Here is an 8,949-nt window from a genome sequence, read left to right as displayed (position 1 = left end):
TTAGAATTTGTTGTTTTAAACGTATTGAGCGGTTTTAGCTTCGGATTTAGTGATTGTGTTACTGAAGAATCACCACATCCAGGTGGAGAGTGAGTTCATAATAGACTATTTTCCGTTTTTAGAAATATGACGTGTATTGTTGTTACTGTGAATGATTATAACATGAAAAAACAGTTTTGGTCAATATTCTCACAAAATACCTATTATTTTTATGTAAATAAGAAATGAAAAATCATTAAATTTCAAAATGTTGGCTCTGCTTACATATATCACTTGAGTGTTACCTCAAATTACTAGTGACTTTGCGTACTTTGGTTTACTTATTAATCATCGAAACGCGTTTAAAACTTTTAAGTAACAATTCAAAGGAATTTTGTGAAGCCTGATAGAGGAAACCTTCCAAAATTTCATGCATTTACGACTTACGCCCGCATCATTCAGCAACAAAGTGAGCGTGCGTCTCTCTCGACTGGAATTATATGAAATAAAGCGAAATCGGTAAGGCAACGAACTGCCGTCTTGAAGGTCGTAGGTTTGCATACCACGATACGAAAGTATTTCCTTTTTTCCTCTTCGAGTTTCTAACACATTCTGAGATTTCGTTAATCGCCGAAGTTAAGCAGTTTTCTGAAATATTCGTTGTTATTTACACGAAAAAAAATGAAAGATGAAATTGCTGTGCGTGAAACAATGACAGTGACAGTTATACTTTTTTCTTAAATTTTCCCTGAGAGATTTAAGTCTCTAATTTATCTACGATAACGTTGGAAGCTGAAGAAGTGAATTAAAATTTGTGCTGTGGTAGTGTAATGGTCAGCATATTTGCCTAGTAAGCAAGAAGACCCGGGTTCGAGTCCCGGCTGCAGCACAAGTTTTAATTAATTCTTCAGCTTTCAACGTTATCGAATTTATACTTTTGTTTTCACAAATTATTCACCATTTTTTTCTGAATACGTAGCGATTTCCGAGTGTGTGGTCAGACAGGAACCTAAGAGCACAACTTAAATTACTGCGAATGAAACTAGCAGCAGTCGTTTTTATACTCTAGTCTCAAGAATTTATCTGCGATCGAATCCTTAACAACAGTAGACAGAGATGAAAGATTCCTGCCACAATATTTTCAGACTATACCACCGTATATGAAACACTTTGATTTATCAGGTGCATGTTATAAACTACAGCGAACTTGTATAGGTGCACTCGCCACATGCTCTCGAAAAGGCGTATTTTTTTATTTTTTTTATGAACCAAATCGTTGACGTGCCATATAGGGAAGTAGGCTAATTCATGATTTGGGTCTCTAGGAGCGAGATACAACCACAGTCTATGCATATCATCTTATACTTTGACGCTCTTTTAAACAACTTATCAGGTTCGTGGAGATGTATTCCGATTATGCAACTATTTGAAGGCAGTTTGTTTATTGCCACACGCGTTTCGCTAGTTTTATTTGTGAAGCATCTTCACGAATAAAAGATGGCTACAAACAAACTGCCTTCAGTGAGTTGCATTAGATGGAACGTACCTCCATCAATTTTGAAGCAATTAAGGAACGACGGAAAACAGAAAAAATGAAGAATTTTTCGGGCGTTTCTATAGATTTATTTGTGCAGTGTGGTACTACATTCTATTCCTAACTCATATTCCTAAACGTAACATCCAAAAGAAGACGTCGATATGAATGAAAACTGACATAATGTGACATTTATGACAGTCTCCAGAACACAGTCAATATTTTATCGTTATCATGCATTCATGGAAGCACGTGGTCAGCGAAATTTGAACAGTATTACGTACTCTTAACCACACTTTTCGGTACTGTGAAGAATAGCCAGCATGTGTGGCCTGCTAGCCGCTTCGAGTTCGTGCCGCTGTGGCGCTGCAGTGTGCATGCGCGGATCCTACGCAGATTGCTTTTGACTGGTTGGCGCGAGGAGAACTGACAACAGCGTTTCAGTTCGCTAGGACCCTTCGGCATCGCTTCCGAAATGCTTACAAAATAATGTTGGGGCTCTCCTTCGAAAACAAGACCGCTCGGTGCGCTGGCGTACCGAACCGATCGGCAAAATGGCGGAAAGATACAGAATAGGGCCACAGAGTAGGGCCTCTGATGGCCGTCTTCCAGCTGTACGGAACCGCCAGTGCTACACCACCCCCTTCCCCTCCACCCTGCCCCAGTGCAGATGTTTGTCCTGACGACGGTGAGTGCTCTGCGTGGCGACTGTGCCACGTGACGGGAACTGGCGGTGGGGGGGCGACACCTGCTTCTGCTTCCTGCCGTTCGTCACACCGGCGCGCGTTTACTGCCCGTGATTGCCGAGTGTTAATTTTGCATACGGGACAGACGCGAGTGTTAGGAAATTAGCGCTGCGTATAGGCGCGTGCGGAATGCAGCACGGCACGTAGAATGCAGCTTAAGCTACGGCAGGAGTTTTTTTTTTTTTTTTTTTTTAGTCTGCTAGGCGTGGGATAGACAGGTTTCGACGACTGTCTGGTTGTTGTTGTTACTTGTCTAGTGTCGCCCACTATCCAATCAGATCGAGTGAGGATCGCAAGCCTCGTTTCAACCCCAGAGACAGCGTTAAATTTCACAACCGGAAAGTCGAGACTGAAGAGCCCTGTTGCTGCCTTAACTACCTTCAAATAAGATTTCGAGTCCCGATCACTGGACTACGAAGATTCGCCGCTGACAATCCAGCATACCACCTTCAGCTAACCATCAGCAACTACTGTTGATTACTAGTCCAACAGTGTTCAGTGTCAACACGAAAAAGAACACTTTCGGATTGCAGGGTTACAAATGAAGTTTATTACTGGCCTAGCGAAGAACGTCACTTTTTCCCTAACCACCTCTTCCGGGCAGCTGATATCGCCGTCGTTTCTCAGAACCCTTATCTTACCGCCCAAGGCCACACTTGCGACTCCTCGCCACTCGCAGAGCACACCGACAAGACGCCTGAGTGGAACTCGCGGCCAGCTCACGGGAGCTCAGTCGGGATTTCCTCTGCCTTCCGTATCGCAACTCAGTCACTCGCTTCGTCGCCGGGGATCACCTACTCCCTGCTTCCGGAATACACGCCCAAAGCACCGCCACCGCCTCATACGGCGTCTCCGTCTACATGACTGCTCTGCCATCAACTGGTAAGTGCCTGACGGAGGGTTCATTGAATCACTTCCACACTATTTCTCTATCGTTCCACACTCTGATGTCTCTTACTGTACTGAGAGGACCATTTCTCCTTACGAAGGTAGGCGTCAACAACATATTTTCGCATTCATCTATTATAATAAAATGGCTCTGAGCACTATGGGACTTAACTTCTGAGGTCATCAGTCCCCTAGAACTTAGAACTACTTAAACCTAACTCACCTAAGGACATCAGACACATCCATGCCCGAGGCAGGATTCGAACCTGCGACCGTAGCGGTCGCGCGGCTCCAGTCTGTAGCGCCGAGAACCGCCTGGCTGGCCGGCTCTATTATAATACTCCACAAGCCCTGTAATGGTGTGTGGAGGAGAGCACTTGGGGTACGAGTAACTGATGCTTCCTACCCCGTTCCCCTCGCGAATGGCGTGCGGGAAGAATGATTGTCCATAAGCCTCTGTACTGGCTCTAGTTTTTCGTCGTGTTCATTCAACAGTGTCTATTTGGAAGTAATATGTTGTGATGTCCGACTCTTCCCGGAAAGTGCTCTCTCGAAATTTCAATAGCAAACTTCTCCGTGATGCGCGACGCCTCCCTTGCAACGTCCGCCAGTGGAGTTTTTTGAGCGTCTACGTAACGCTCTCGCGCCGGCCAAACGATTCCTTGACGAAGCGCGCTGCTCTCAGTTGCATCTTCTCCCTCTCTCCCTCCCCCACTCCTATCAGGCCTGCCTGAGTAGGCTCCCCTCCCAGGTAGACGAACAGTGCTAAAGAATGAATCGAATAAGCGCCTTATAAGTCTCCTCGTTCGTGGATGAGCTACATTTCCTTAAGAGGCTTCCTATGAGAGAGTGGCATCTGCTTTTCCCACCATTTTTTTACATGATCATTCCACTTAAGGTCGCTCTGGGTGGTTATTCCTAGATATTTTAAGGTGGATACTGTTTCCAGCGGTTTGTCATCATAGTGCAGCTGTACGGTGGTGGATTTCTTTTCCTATTTATGCGCAATGTGTTACATTTATTTACGTTCGCACGATTCATCAATTCTCTGGAGGTCATGCTGAAAATCGTTACTATCTTCTGGCACTGCTACTTTAATAAAAACAACCGCATCATCTGCGAGCAGCCTTAAAGAACACCCGATGCTTTCTAAGGCATCATTTGTATATATTGTGAACGGTAACAGTCCCGTCACACTTCGTGGCGTGCTCCGAAAATTGCCTTTACATCTGTCTATTTTGTTCCCTTGAGAGCGACGTGTTGACTTCTGTCTGCAAAGAAGTCTTTGAACCCAGTCGCAATCCGAGGAGAATGTTGGTAATTGAAAGTTCGTGACCAAACCTCTCTGCAACGAGAAACACGTTTGTTTTAATGATTACCGTCTCACAGCGCGTATCATGTCCGTGACGCTCTCTCCTCTATTTGGTGATAATACAAAACGATTGCCTTTCTTTGGACTTTTTCGATGTCTAGCGTCAATCGAATCTGGTGACGGTACCGCACAGCGCAGCCGTACTCGAGCAGAGGACGAACAAGTGTAGTGAAGGCAGTCTCTTCATACACCTGCTCCGTCTCGTAAATGTTCCGCCAGCAAAACCGAGTCTTCGGTCTGCCTTCCCCAAAACACTGTCTGGGTGATCGTTGCGATTTACGTTCTTCGTATTTGTAATTGCTAGGTATTTAGTTTAACTGACGGCTTTTAAATTAGTTTGATTTGTCGTGTAACTAAAATTTAACGGATTTCTTCTACTACTCACGTGAATGACGTCAGACTTTTCCTTATCTAGAGTTGCCATTTTCCGCACCGCACATATACACTATGTGATCGTAAGTATCCGGACACCTTGGCTGAAACTGACGTAAAAGTTCGTGAAGGCCCCCCCCCCCCCCATCGGTAATGATGCAATTCAATATGCTGTTGGTGCACCCTTAGCTTTGATGACAGCTTCCACTCTCGCAGGCATACGTTCAATCAGGTGCTCGAATATTTCTTGGCAGCCCATTCTTCACGGAGTGCTGCACTGAGGAGAGGTCCCGATGTCGGTCTGTGAGGCTTGGCCGAAGTCGGCGTTCCAAAACATCCCAAAGGTCTTCTATCGGATTCAGGTCAGGACTCTGTGCAAGTCAGTCCATTACAGGGATGTCATTGTCGTGTAACCACTCCGCCAAAGGCTGTGCATTATGAACAGGTGCTCGATCGTGCTGAAAGATGCAACCGCCATCCCCGAATTGCTCTTCAACAGTGGCAAGCAAGAACGTGCTTAAAGCATCAATGTAGGCCCGTGCTGTGATAGTGCCAAGCAAAACAACAAGGGCTCTAAGCCCCCTCCATAAAAACACCACCTCCTCCGAATTTTACTGTTGGCACTACACACGCTGGCAGATGAAGTTCACATGGCATTCACCATACCCACAAACTGCCATCGGATCGCCACGTTGTGTACCGAGGTTAGTCACTTCACACAATGTTTCTCCACTGTTCAGTCGTCCAATGTTGCGCTCCTTACACCAAGCGAGGCGTCGTTTGGCATTTACCGGCGTGATGTGTGGCTTATGAGCAGCCGCTCGACCATGAAATCGAAGGTTTCTGACCTCCCGGCTAACTGCTTTAGTACTTGCAGTGGATCGTGATGCAGTTTGGAATTCCTGTGTGATGGTCTGGGTAGATGTCAGCCTATTACACATTACGACCCTCTCCAACTGTCGGCGGTCGCTGTCAGTCAACAGAGGAGGTCGGTCAGTACGCTTTTGTGCTGTACGTGTCACTTCACGTTTGCACTTCACTGTCACATCGGAAACAGTGGACGTAGGGATGTTTAGTAGTGTGGAAATCTCGCGTACAGGCGTAAGACACAAGTGACACCGAGTCACCTGACCACGTTCGAAGTCCGTGAGCTCAGAGGACTGCCCCATTCTGCTCTCTCACGATGTCTAAAGACTACTGAGGTCGCTGATATGGAGTACTTGGCAGTAAGTGGCTGCGCAATGCACCTAATACGAAAAACGTATGCTTTTGGAGGTGTCCGGATACTTTGGATCACATAGTGTATCTTGTCTAAATCATTCTTCAATTGGTTTTGAGCTCCTGATACAGCATCATATGCAAACAGTGTAATAGGCTGGCTTGCTCTGATTGTCTCCGAAATCGTTTATATAGATTAGGAGCAGGAGAGCGCCCGCCATCACGTAGTCAATTACTCTTGTTTTGCGTTTGTTGATGTTCCTCTACAACCACATTTCGAGACACTGTTCATTCCATTGAATCGCACTTCTAAGTCCGCGGCCGTGTGTTACAGATCATCTTCGGCAGACTGCAAAAGTTTATATTTCTCGTCCCTGGTGTTAAGCGGCCTTTCCAAATTTTCCCAAGTTTTCGTCAGAGATTGGTCAGTGTACGGCTTGAGTGACGGTGGGGAGGGGGTGCAGCTCTCAGAGCCCGGTGTGCGCAGGTAGCAGAGAACCTGCGTTGTTGATGCTGTGTGGCCAGGCGTAAATGAACGGCACTGTGCGGCCGACGTTCCACGCGCCCAGGTGGTCTGTGAGCGCGGGCGACGGTGCGTGCAGCTGGCAGGGCCGTGTCGACACAGGCGGCGGGCGGCACGCTACCCTCACCTCACGACTGCTTTGACGTGCAGGCGGCCGTCGCAAACAACTAATTTATTTCTAAGAAACCAAATCAACGCCCCTTCCAAACTCGAGATTAAGACATGAAATAAAAGTGGTCTTCTGATTACGGTAGTACAAAGAATATTTTTCTCGAATTGCTTCCCCTCGTTTCTCTTACATTTGTAGGTTTAGCACGCCCAACGGGACGGGCAAGTACTGAAGATCCCGCCCAGAATTTGAATCCGCTCGTAAAGAATTTCTCGGGGAATGCCTCGCGCTATTCCTGCCGTTGACGTCGCACGTTTGGAAGACTAAACTCGCTTTTCTTTCGTCAACGTAGCGCATTACAAGCGATGCAGCATGTAACGCTTCTGTGGGCGGCTCGTACGGTGTCCCGCCTCTCCGGTCGTTAATTTCACGCCTTAGGCGGACAGACAATGTCGAACTGCCCGAGGCTGTTTCAGCGCGTCTCCGTCTCCGATCTGCTAGTGTCCGTCAAGCGACCGACGTCGAGTAACGGGTCAACTCTACATCCAGTTTCACGGACGTCTCTTTACTTCGTGTGCACAATTGTTTTTGAGTCCGAAAAACTTATACGTGTTACGTCAAGGGATGTTTCTTAAACGTGATGCAGTGTTGATGTATTACTTAACGACTGTCACTTGACAGACGTTAGTTCTCTGGAAATAAATACTCATTACAGGAAACATGTCAGACATAGCCTGGGAGCGGTTGGGTTGGAGGTTGGTTGTAAATGTTCAGCATTGAGAGAATTAGTAGCGAGGTTTTATTTTTTTCTACAAACTCTAAATCATTTACAAGTCGGAATTTATATTAAAATTAAAACGTAACATTATTATTGGGCTGCTCTTCAAACTAGACAGGAGATAAATCACTACACCGTAGACCTCAAAGATGCGTGTCAGATTCAAATCATTTTCATTAAAGTAAGATAACAGAGTTACATCGAAATTCTCCTTTTTATTCGAGAACAGCTATTAAAGTGCACTTTACAAGAAGACTGTCCTCCTCGCTGTGCGCGCCCACTGTTACAGCCGTCGACCACTGACATGCACTCGGTTTGGTCCGAGGTGCCCCTCCTCGATTTAGTGCGACCCTTCTAACACCCTGTCTCACTTTCGTGGAACATCTGCCTGGTGTCGGGTGTGTGGGCCTCTCCCGTCCGTCCGAAACGCCTGTCCGTAGCCCCCTTCTGCTCCTTGTGACCGCCTCGGGCAACCTTTCTTTTTCCTGGTGCACCCCCTCCTTTCCTGGTTACCTACAGGCTACTGTCCGTCAGTGATCTTTCGATCCATTACTTTGCGGAGAACACGCATTTCGAAATTTCTGCGCCTCCATTAGTCTAGACATTCCATCATTCGAACGCTTTCACTGTCATACAGACATACTTCGTTTTGTAATGAACAATTCCAGGTAAGCTGCAAATACCTTAGTTATCATTCTTCGTTACTGCAAGCTTGTATCGGTTATAATGCCATAAACCTGTAAATGTTATATTTGGTGAGTCTCCTTACATTTACAAAGTACTACAGAAAGTTGAGTTTGGATACTTACTTACGTCTAATATTGCATCAGTGTGTAAACTATCGACTATATATTTGTTGCTGGATGGCTATAATCACGTAAGTTTTATTCATGTGGAATATTTTTGCGAAGTACTTTTGACTGCTAGAATGACAGTTTATTCTCGTCGGCGCTTTATATTTACAGTGCACTCTCTGCTACACAGTGTGATGTTAGTTGCGTTTCAGTGCTTTTATAATTTTGTTACTGTTTGTATCTGTGGCTATCTTTGCTTTCCTGTTTACTGCGATATTTATCCGTTCTCGTTTTCCAAAATGTCGATAAAATTTCCTAGATAATTTGTGTGTTTGAGGTCGATTTGTTCATTTATCGCTTGGACAATTTCTTGTATGTGCTTATATTTCTAATTCTTCCCGATGCCCCAGCTAACATTACTCACTAGCAAAGATAGCACGGTAAACATAAAGCATCAACGAGAACAAACTATGATTCCAGCTGTCAAAAGTATTTCTCAAAAATATTCTATACAAACAAAATTTATGTCATTACTGCGACCTAGCAACAAATTCACTGTCGACAGTTTGCTCACTGATGCAACAGGGCCATCTATTCCAACTAGACGTAAGTACGTATGCAAACTCACCTCTCTGT

General features: G+C 45.5%; 1 non-coding gene across 1 annotated transcript; it reads left to right on the top strand.

The window, feature by feature from the left end:
- Positions 1 to 795: 795 nt before the first annotated feature.
- Positions 796 to 868, top strand: Trnat-agu. Its single transcript has one exon. It is a non-coding gene; the product is annotated as a tRNA-Thr (tRNA).
- The last annotated feature ends 8,081 nt before the right edge of the window (positions 869 to 8,949 follow it).

This window comes from Schistocerca piceifrons, chromosome 9, assembly GCF_021461385.2.
Source record: "Schistocerca piceifrons isolate TAMUIC-IGC-003096 chromosome 9, iqSchPice1.1, whole genome shotgun sequence".
In the NCBI taxonomy this organism is placed as follows: Eukaryota; Metazoa; Arthropoda; class Insecta; order Orthoptera; family Acrididae; genus Schistocerca; species Schistocerca piceifrons.
This window is presented reverse-complemented; position numbering and strand designations above follow the sequence as displayed.